This window comes from Littorina saxatilis, linkage group LG9 (genome assembly GCF_037325665.1).
Source record: "Littorina saxatilis isolate snail1 linkage group LG9, US_GU_Lsax_2.0, whole genome shotgun sequence".
NCBI classification, from domain to species: domain Eukaryota; kingdom Metazoa; phylum Mollusca; class Gastropoda; order Littorinimorpha; family Littorinidae; genus Littorina; species Littorina saxatilis.
The window spans coordinates 45,351,061-45,362,571 of NC_090253.1; the positions used below are offsets into that span (position 1 = coordinate 45,351,061).

At 45.1% G+C, this 11,511-nt stretch overlaps 1 long non-coding RNA gene across 1 annotated transcript in view; it reads left to right on the forward strand.

Moving 5' to 3' along the window:
• LOC138976225 (uncharacterized) overlaps window positions 1–11,511 on the forward strand; it is a 525,645-nt gene that overhangs the window by 411,472 nt on the left and 102,662 nt on the right. The window lies entirely within an intron of this gene.

Genomic DNA, 11,511 nt, shown 5'->3' on the forward strand with positions numbered 1-11,511 from the left:
CCAGGATCTCTGTTTGCTTCTTGATGTCGAAGTAGGCAAGAGTTGCAGACTTGCATAGAGCGGCTTTGACAGTCTTGAAAGCAGTTTCTTGCGGTTCTTCCCATGACCAAGTAGCGTCCTGCTTCGTCAGTTGACGAAGAGGTTCTGTGATGGTGGCGAAGTTATCGATAAAGCGTGCTGAGTACTGAGCCATGCCTAGGAAAGAACGTAGTTCTGTGGCGTTGCTGGGCGTGGCTGCTTCGCGAAGAGCGCGAACTTTCGCTGGATCTGGTTTCAGTCCTTCACCACTGAAGATGAAGCCGTAGAACTCGACTTGTGGTTGACTGAAAACACATTTCTTCTGATTAAGTGTCAGACCTGAATCATGGATGCGTCTCAGCGTTTCATGCAGCATACGATCATGTTCTCTTTGACATACCTTTTATACACATTTATATGAGTGAAGGTGTGTGAACAGAGAGAGGGAGTAAGAAAAGAGAGGGAGAGAAAAGAGAGAGAAATGGTGGTGGTTTGTATTTTCTTATTTGTTTTGGTTTGCTGGTTGCTTCGGACTCTGAAGAAGAAGAAGTTGGTTGCTTGTTTGTTTTGTGTCTGTGTCTAAAGTTATGACTAACGATAGGATAAATACTCCACACACACACACACACACACACACACACACACACACACACACACACACACACACACACACACACACACACACACACACACACACACTCACACATAGAACCGGAAAGATTCTCAATAAAGGCTTACATTTACTTGTGCCAAACATGTGTAAAACGTGGTGGAACAAAACGCACGCACACACCCACCCATGCACAGACAACCAAGCAGAGGGACATATATTTATGCAATAAAACACTGTCACATGAAGATTACAGACCAAAACTCTGGAACAGGGCAAAACTGTCAAAATAAACTAAAGAATGCATACTGTTGTGTAGTTCAGGATGTAAGATTGACGACCAAGAACGCTGGTTATGGCGAATGGAATGTAGAATGTACATACTTGAATGATAATGAGAAATAATACATTTGAAGAAAGAAAACGTTCTTCTATAGCGATTGATAACCACCAAACAGTAGTCGCAGGGCAATTGTCACACTTTAAAGGACAAGTCCAAGGTTTTGAAGTATCTCCAAAAGCTTGAATATCGAATGCCAAATGTTATAAACATCTCAGGAAAAATATTTTAAAAATTATTAAAAATTTTGTTGTTGTTGTAATTGAACATTTATTATTGGTGGGCTAACCAAGACAAGCCGCCTGGGGTCATGTTGTGGTCACGTGATTTTTGGTTCACTGTGACGTCGGTTCACTGTGACGTCACAGTGTTTGTTTTGGTTCAACCAGCGTGGTGTTCATGCATGTGTAAAAGTGATAACTGGGTTCGGAAGAATGCCTCGTAGGTGTGTAGCCGCAAACTGCAAAAACACGCAAACAACAAGCGGCATTTCCTTCCACAGATTTCCTACCAAAAACCTAAGTTTGTTATCGAAATTGGAGATGTTTCCACAGCCAAAGCGTGCGCATTTAAAAGTGTCTGGCAAAAGCAGGTTCATTTGCAGTGAACATTTCGTGCAAACCGACTTCATCAACTTTGAGCAAAACAGGTTGGGGTTTCAACCGAAAAGAGTATTGTCGCGATTGGCAGTACCCTCCGTTCAAAGCTGCTTGAAGGTCAGTATACTTTGATTGTAGATGTAGTAGATGTTTTTTGTTTTGACCATGCACCCACATATTGTTGCGCAGCGAATGTAAATTGGTGCAGATTAGTGTGTCTTGGTCCGGCTATTACTGCTGGATTACAATGATGAGGTATTGACGTCGAAGCGCCACAGGCAACACTGTTACATAACGGTCTGAGCTGAGCTGTGGAAAATGGGGGCTGGGCAGGAACAAGAGCGGGTGGGGGTGATAGGGGTGGGGGAGGGGGTGGCGCGGCAGATTAAGAGTAACACGTTGTCAGTTTTTGTGTGGAGACATTATACAATATATGTGCCAAGCGTGGGGTAAATATGATCACAAACTCCAAATGTAAATCCATGACATTGACAGTGTTTGCTTGAATTATAATTTACTATGTATAAAAAATCTAAGCGTGCAGTTTTTGCTACTGAAAGACGAGAGCTGTGAGAATCGTGCATGTGATTTGTCTGCATTAACTGAGACACGTAAAACCAGCTTATGTGTTGAAACTTACGCATGGATACACACATAATAATATTTATACGTCTTTCAGTGGATATTTCAATTTTCAATGTTCTGGATAGGTCAATAGACAATACCAGACCAAGCATACTTTCAAATCAAATTATCATTACACTAAGTGTCTTTCTTCTTTTACTTCCAGAGGAAAAGGGAACTGTCACGATTCCCAACGGCTAACGATGAGAACAAAAGGACACTCCATAACAAGCCCTGCTGTACTTGCCGCTGTCACGAAAAATCGGCACCCATTGAGACCGACGGGACACCGCCAGTCATGAAAATATTTGCCTGTGCACAGACAGTGAACCCACAGCAATGTGAAAGGTGTACGTATACACACACACACACACACACACACACACGCACACCACACACACACACACACACACACACACACACACACATGCGCGCTAAATATAGAATTTCATGTTTTTATTGTTTGTTTGTTTGTTTAACGCGGTGCTGCTTTGACATTTTAACGTGCGCCACACACAAGACAGAAGTCGCAGCACAGGCTTCATGTCTCACCCAGTCACATTATTCTGACACCGGACCAACCAGTCCTTGCACTAACCCCATAATGCCAGACGCCAGGCGGAGCAGCCACTAGATTGCCAATTTTAAAGTCTTAGGTATGACCCGGCCCGGGTTTGAACCCACGACCTCCCGATCACGGGGCGGACGCCTTACCACTAGGCCAACCGTGCCAGTTTTAGTGGAACTCTGTGTCCTAAAAAAGATATGTTACAAAATCAAATCTTAGAAATTAGAAAGATATATATTAGTGAGGGTAAATTTATACAAGTTTAACTTTAAGCAGTTCATTTAAACAAGAAAGGTAGTGAACGTGGGAATACATTTACAAGGGATGTTCTACTGTAACACAAGAGGGGGGGTATATTTAATGTACCCGTTATACATTCATACCGATGCATATCACCACAAACACTTATTTCTTGAGTCAAATTCATCGATTTAATTTGTATTTCTATTTGCGGGGCACAGGCTATGCTGACCGGCTCACGGAGTATCTGATGCGGGAGTACAGTAACAGCCCCAGGAACCTGGAACTAAGTTTTTGGGATCATGTGAACCATGTACCAGACCACCTGGCTTCCCAGTACCATCGTCCCACCATGCAGGAAGCTGTTCAACACAGGGTCACACGATTCCCTCCAGCTGGGGGAGTTTGAACCCCACTCTTCCTCCGTCTGGGAAAATGTCCCTGATCGTTTTCACGGCACAAACTGGTAGAGGCACCCTGATGCTTTTGCCGAGAAACCCCCTACACCATCGCACCAGCTGCTTGTGGGCGACATATCTGTATTTCCTGCGAAAGCAAGAAAGAAACAAGTGGCGTAAAGCAATCCCAGAATAACATTGAACGCACTGCATTTTTGTCACAAATATACATATATATAGGCAAATATTTAAAATCTATATATAAATAACCCGTAGCAAGAAAATAGATTACAATTTCAGGGGCGGATCTGGGTTTTGAAAGGGGGGGGGTGCAAAGTTCTTTTTTTTTTTTTTTTGTATCTTATCAGCGAAGGCGCGAAGCGCCAAACCGATGGCGCGAAGCGCCGAGCATGCTAGGGGGGTCCGGGAGCATGCCCCCCCGGAATTTTTTTTTAAAAAGGAAGCAAAATTGTGCAATCTGGTGCAATCTGAGCGTGTAAAGTGCTATTTTCAGGTGATACATTTTTCTTCTTTTTTATTTTATTTTTTTTTTGTCCCGCTGGGGGGGGGGGGGGGTGCAATTGCACCCATTGCACCCCCCCCCCCCCCCAGATCCGCCCCTGCAATTTCAATTTTCATACGAAAATCGTATAGAAAGCGTGTGGAGCGATTCCTTGAAAATGATTGCTGAGATCTTTATGAAACTTTGCATCTAAAACCTTCCAGAAGATGTCTTCCTTTTTTTCGATAAATGTCAGGCCTAAACCTCCTTTTCTTCGTCCATAAATATAAAGATATGACATGTTCACTTTAGAAATTTGTGTTGGAATCCGTTATGTAGGTATACTGTATGCAGGCAGTTATCGGACTATGACCAATGTCCGCCAAGTTCTATTACTGTAGGCTTTCACCAACGATCGTCAGCTACACACCTATTCTAAGCAATGAGGTACATTTGCGATGTCAAAACTTAAGAAAAATGAACGAGCTCCAATCATACTGATAATTATGTGGATAGGGTGGATTAATGTATTCGTTAATTATTTGTCAGGCAACAAAACAAAAAATTTGGAAAGCTGATTCTATGACCATTTCTAAGTTCAAATGGCACCAGATGGCACCATTTTGCTTCTTTGGGCCCAAATTTTTTCCGGGGGGGCATGCCCTTGGACCCCCCTAGCCGGGCGCTTCGCGCCCATCACATTCACTTTCGATTCAAAGTGCACCCCCCCTAACAAAGCAACTGATCCGCCCCTGTCAGGGGAGTTACATTTTTGTTCGATATTTTTTTAATCGGAGTACACCTGTCGTGGGGAGTAACTTTCTCGTGTATGAGTAGAGTAACATATTCGTACGAATTTTTGACTCCGGAGTAAAAATCTCGTAGGATTAATATCGTGCTACACCGGCAAGTAAAAAGTGTACATACTGAAGAATCCCACATCAATTAAATTGTATCTTGAAAAGTTTGTGGGTGGGTGTTCAGTCTTACAATAGGTTTTGTATTTATTTCACACAAATGTTATTGTTTCCCAGTTGCTGTTATTTTCCACTGTTAATGTTTATAATGAAGATTTAATTAGATTCGATGTATTTGTGTCTAGTTTACGTATCCGATCTGTTTATTTGTGTAATACAATGTACTATTTCACTCTCTTGTCAGTGTAAGAATATGCAAATATATCCGAATGATAATCTTCTGATTTGTGTTGTGACATACTCATGCAGATCGAAGTTTAGACGCCCGTAGTCCTCCTGCTTGTACGAATAGTATGCGGTCTCCAGGCAGTAGATGTCCAGGCACACGGTACGAAAGCCAGGATGTGCTGTGATGCCACACCGGTGACACTGTGACGGTTCCCCTACGCTTTGTGTTCGGTGCCCTGACCCTTTGTGTTCGGTTCCCACTCGGTTCCCACACGCCAAAATTCGCGGACAAAACATCCATTTATGGTAGTATTACGCAATGTTGCTCTCTGAGAATGGTCTTGTTAGATCTGTGAGTGTTTACACTACATGCCTAGGTGCTGTTGGATTGAAGGTTTTTGATATTTTAGCCGTTATTAGGTAGAATGCCTTCCACTTTACTGCAAAACTGCATAATTCGTAGCATCGGCAAGAAATATCCTACCAAAAAATGCCTGCTTGGAACTGTCCGTGGTCCAGCAAAAAGTTCAACATGTCTGTAGCAGACAGCCCAAGTTTCAAGATTGTAGGGCCATCCAAACAGCCGTAATAATAAAAACAACAAAAGTAGTCAGTGAAATTGGCTGTGTTCGGTCCCCCCACACTTTTGTGACGTAGGCGTGACGGTTCCCATAATTCATTGTGTCGGTCCCCACTTTCTGTGTCGGACCCCACTTTCGACCTAATTTCTCTGTGACGGACCCCACAACCAGCCTATTTTGTGTCGGTCCCCACACCTTCTTGGATTTATGACTTGCCGGTTACTTGTATCATTGTATTCATTGAATCTAATTGTCTCGGAGTTATTTTTCAGCAAAAACCGGCAAGGCAGCACCTTTTGTGGGGGACACCCCGAAGCGTCCCGGTACCAAAGCGTCCCGGTACTGAAGCGTCCCGGTACCGAAGCGTCCCGGTACCAAAGCGTCCCGGTACCGAAGCGTCCCACTATAACGCGTCACAGGACTTAGACTTTTTGTTTTTTTAAAACCTTGACCAAGGGCGGATCAATTCGGGGGGGGGGGGGGGGGGGGGGGGTGTTACAAAATGACTGCGAAGATACAAGTTGACGGCGCCGAAGGCGCCTAAGTCTCTAGGGGGGTCCGCCCGGAATTTTTTTTTTATCTAAAGAAGCAAAATAGAGCTATCTGGTGCATCCTGAGCCAATAAATTACCTCTTTTATTGGGGGGTGGGGGGTGGGCGGGTTACGTAACCCGTGTAACCCCCCCCCCCCCCCCAGATCCGCCCTTGTTGACCTTGATTTGACCTTGACTTGACTAACCATATTTATTTTTTTTTAATTTAATCTTGACCTTGATTTGACCTTGACTTCACTGATTTTTTTAATTTTGCACAGACCTTGATTTGCTTTCGGTAAAAAAAAATCACTTTTTGTCCAACTTTTCCCCAACTTTACTTTAGATCTGTACTCACAACACACCAATTTGGAAATACTGTACCCGTGTGGACAAGTTCGGGGGAAAAGTCCGTAGGCTTCCGTTCACAAGAGGGATATGTCTGTTATCACACACGCTTTCTGGCTTTACTAAGCGTGAGCGTCGGAAAAAGTCTTTTCAGTTCTGCCTCCGACTTTTAAATTGTATCATTTGGGTTAATTTGGGTTTGTTTGGGTTCATTTGGGTAATAAAAAACGCTCGCGCTGGACCCGAGTACTCTTCAGACTGGCTCGCTCCCCCAGTATGAAAGTTTTTGTCTTGTGCACGTTTAAGACCAAGTGATTGCTCTGTGTGAATTACAGGCATTCCCTTTGCTTTATAAATACATTGGCATGCGAGCCGAGGGTGTGCGTAGTGACTGGTACCGGGACGCTTCGGCACCGGGACGCTTCGGTACCGGGACGCTTCGGTACCGGGACGCTTCGTGCCCTACTGCGCGGGAGCGTCCCGAAGCGTCCCGGTACCAAAGAGAGAGAGAGAGAGAGAGAGAGAGAGAGAGAGAGAGAGAGAGAGAGAGATAAAGAGAGAGAGAGAGAGAGAGAGAGAGAGAGAGAGAGAGAGAGAGAGAGAGAGAGAGAGTTGTGTTTCCGTACCCGCGACAGCGTTTTTCCAGCGGCGCGACGAAAATCAAGCACATAGAAAATGACCAGGAGTGTTTCCACACGCGCGACGCGTTAGCGGCGCGACAAGCGGCAAGCGACGCGATTTTTTTGAAAGGGTCCTGGAGCGATTTTTTCGCGTTGTCGCGCGGCAACGCGGGAGTTTACAGATTTTACCGCATGTTTAAAACGCAAGTACAGAAACACGTCACGCGTTTGCGCGCGTTTTCTTTTGTCGCTGCCGCTGTCGCGGGTACGGAAACAGAACTTACCGCGAGTACGACACTACCGCGAGTACGACACTACCGCGAGTATAACACTACCGCGTGTCACACTACCGCGAGTATAACATTACTGCGTGTCATTTTATGACTTCCATGGCTGAAGGCAAAGGTTGAAATGTTTCCTTGAAATATAAAACAAAAAGGCCTGGTCTGTTCTCTGAACACTAATTCAATGTTTGTCATGCTAACCAAGAACTCAAAACGATCAGAACACACTATCAGAATAGGCCTACATATAGAATGGGTTGCTTCCAATCAAAGTTAGAACACAAACTCACAAGAAGTAAGTTTGCATGCGTTCTCTCTACGGTTATGGTACTCGCGGTTGTGGTACGCGCGGTAGTGTGACACGCGGCAGTGTTATACTCGCGGTAGTGTCGTACTCGCGGTAGTGTGACACGCGGTAGTGTTACACGCGGTAGTGTCGTACTCGCGGTAGTGTGACACGCGGTAGTGACGCTCGCGGTAGTGTCGCATAACCGGAGTGATCTGGAAAGGTGTCAATCTCTCTCTCTCTCTCTCTCACTCTCTCTCTCTCTCTCTCTCTCACACACACACACACACACACACACACACATACTGATGTCATCTGACTTACTTGGTATCACAAAAGGTGCTGCCTTGCCGGTTTTTGCTGAAAAATAACTCTGAGACAATTAGATTCAATGAATACAATGATACAAGTAACCGGCAAGTCATAAATCCAAGAAGGTGTGGGGACCGACACAAAATAGGCTGGTTGTGGGGTCCGTCACAGAGAAATTAGGTCGAAAGTGGGGTCCGACACAGAAAGTGGGGACCGACACAATGAATTATGGGAACCGTCACGCCTACGTCACAAAAGTGTGGGGGGACCGAACACAGCCAATTTCACTGACTACTTTTGTTGTTTTTATTATTACGGCTGTTTGGATGGCCCTACAATCTTGAAACTTGGGCTGTCTGCTACAGACATGTTGAACTTTTTGCTGGACCACGGACAGTTCCAAGCAGGCATTTTTTGGTAGGATATTTCTTGCCGATGCTACGAATTATGCAGTTTTGCAGTAAAGTGGAAGGCATTCTACCTAATAACGGCTAAAATATCAAAAACCTTCAATCCAACAGCACCTAGGCATGTAGTGTAAACACTCACAGATCTAACAAGACCATTCTCAGAGAGCAACATTGCGTAATACTACCATAAATGGATGTTTTGTCCGCGAATTTTGGCGTGTGGGAACCGAGTGGGAACCGAACACAAAGGGTCAGGGCACCGAACACAAAGCGTAGGGGAACCGTCACAGTGTCACCGGTGTGGATGCAGCCTACCTGCTCTTCCAGGCCTTCTACCTTCTGTTTGATTTGTCTGACGTCGTGGCAACACACACACTCAACAGAAGTTGGCATCCGGCAGCAATGCCAATGTCCGCACTGACACCTGAAACAGTAGATCACACTGTAATCATAACAGCATGCCCCGTTCACATAGGAGACACACACAAAAACCGGGTGATTCTTATGTATGCACAAAACTTACTATGATTTACAGAAACAACACGAACAGTACCATTAGTCGCGGTTTCACAATGCATGCAGTGTTAGTACCCTTCGAGTGAATCTAACAGGGTCGCTTTTTAACACTGACCACACATCGTGACTGACCTGGCCACTGTGAAACAGAAACAATGTCCTGTCTCCTCTAGGTGTTTGAAAATACTCCTGCACTGTCTTTTGAAAAGTGTCCCATGTTGCGAAACAAAACAAACCAAACATCTATCAAAAGAAGGGAACTGCTGCGTATGCATTTTTGGATATTTTTGAGAAAGCTTCTTTTGTTACTCCATCACATGATAAACGATCACATTCACAGAATTCGATTTCAGCCTTCTGTTGGAGCCTGGGGAACATAGCCACTACACAATGGTCGCCTCATCACGGGTAATCGTGCGTGCGCGCACATACACACACACACACACACACACACACACACACACACACACACACACACACACACACACATAAATTAATCTTTGTTCATCACTGAATTATTTATTTTCAGATCTACGATAGATCTTCCTAGTTTTTCTGTTGAAATCTGGCACACGCCATTATGCCCCCCCCCCCCCCCCCCCCCCACACACACACACATCCTATTTAACAGAACGAAGATTGTTTTGAAGAGTTCTTCAAAAACATACCGCTTCACTCAAGATTAAATTCTGCACTGATTTATAAAAAAAAAAACACACACGCTTTGTCTGCATCATTCACAACAATCTTCATTTTCAATGCCTACTCGAAATGTCCTTCTACCTTTGAAAAAACTAGTTCCCAACCTCCCTACTGACCAAACAACATCTCTGGCACGATTTCCTTCCTAAAATAAATACCCAAAATCACCACTTTTAGACCATAACTCATGTCCGTCCGTCGTTTTACAAATCGTATCATGGCAGATCTAAAATACATAAAAAGGTTGCAGGGGCGCACATGTAAGGCAATATTCCTGAGATAGATCTCTGAATATTGAAATCACCGCCGCCATTTTAGAAAGCTCCCTTTTACTGTTTTGTGGTTCCATGCATTACCTAAAACGAAACACTGTGTCTTACTGTCATGAATGAAACTATCATCAACATCAATGTCATTCCGTACGAGAAAATGGCATTACGCAATTTGACTTACTATCAACATGTTTTGTTGTGTAAACGGAAAAAAACCGTGCTTGGAATTCCCAGAGGGGAAAGAGATCGTCAAGTGTAGACAACACTGCAGATACATTTATTCTGAACTGTAGACAGTCCCAAGTAAAATATCCAAGTGGTAAAAAAACAAGACGCTTGAAAAGCTCAGCTTAGCATAATCCTGTCATGCTAACATACCAACAGAAGCACAACAACTGATTAGTGGAAAACGCACATGACTTTTGATCTAGCATGCAGAAGATAGCGACAGCAAATGAACAATAGTAATCACATACCAGTCAGTGTTGCCGATTCTGCTGGCTCTGTTAGGAGCAGCGTCTTGTGGCCTTCTTTCCTCGTCTTTCTTCCGTGGTTCAAACTGGCAAGGAAGAACGATAGCCTGGCTCAAACGTGGTCGTACTCCTCCTCTTCCTCGCTGCTGTAAATACTGTGAGTGGCCATACTTGTTCGAGCAGTGTGTGACGTAGTCAACACGTGTGCAAAAGGTCAAGAGCCAAGACTGCGCGCGCGGTGGAACAATTCGGAACAGCAAAAAAAGGTTTCAAAGTATACTTTTGGGGCTTCTGTGTTCATTTTTACACATACAATTGTGGTTAATGAATTAAGAGTGTCAACGTATCAAAAGTGACCCTAAACCTTGGACTTTTCCTTTAAAATTCAACATTTCACACAAACAAATATTACAGGCAAAAGATAGAACTTTGCTGTCACAACGGCCCCCTTGAGAACCACTACCACCACCCTACGCCCTCCCTACTCTAACGACTCCCAAACTCCCCGTGCTTTCCGGGACTGGCGTTGGGGTCTTCTCTGGACTAGACCTACCCCACCTTCCCATTCCCTTCCCACTACCACGCCATCCCTACTCCCACGACTCCCAAACTCCCCGTGCTTTCCGGGACTGGCGTTTGGGTCTTCTTCTTGGTAGCCCCTCCCCATCTCCCATTCTCTTCCTACTACCACCACCTCCCTACTCCCACGGCTTCCAAATTCCCCCGTGCTTTCTGGGACTGACGTTGGGGTCTTCTTCTTGGTAGCCCCTCCCCATCTCCCATTCCCTTCCTACTACCACCACCTCTCTACTCCCACGGCCCCCACACTCCCCCGTGCTTTCCGGGACTGACGTTGGGGTCTTCTTCTTGGTAGCCCCTCCCCATCTCCCATTCCCTTCCCACTACCACCACCTCTCTACTCCCACGACTCCCAAACTCCCCCGTGCTTTCCGGGACTGACGTTGTGGTCTTCTTCTTGGTAGCCCCTCCCCATCTCCCATTCCCTTCCTACTACCACCACCTCCCTACTCCCACGACTCCCAAACTCCCCCGTGCTTTCCGGGACTGGCGTTGGGGTCTTCTTCTTGGTAGCCCCTCCCCATCTCCCATTCCCTTCCTACTACCACCACC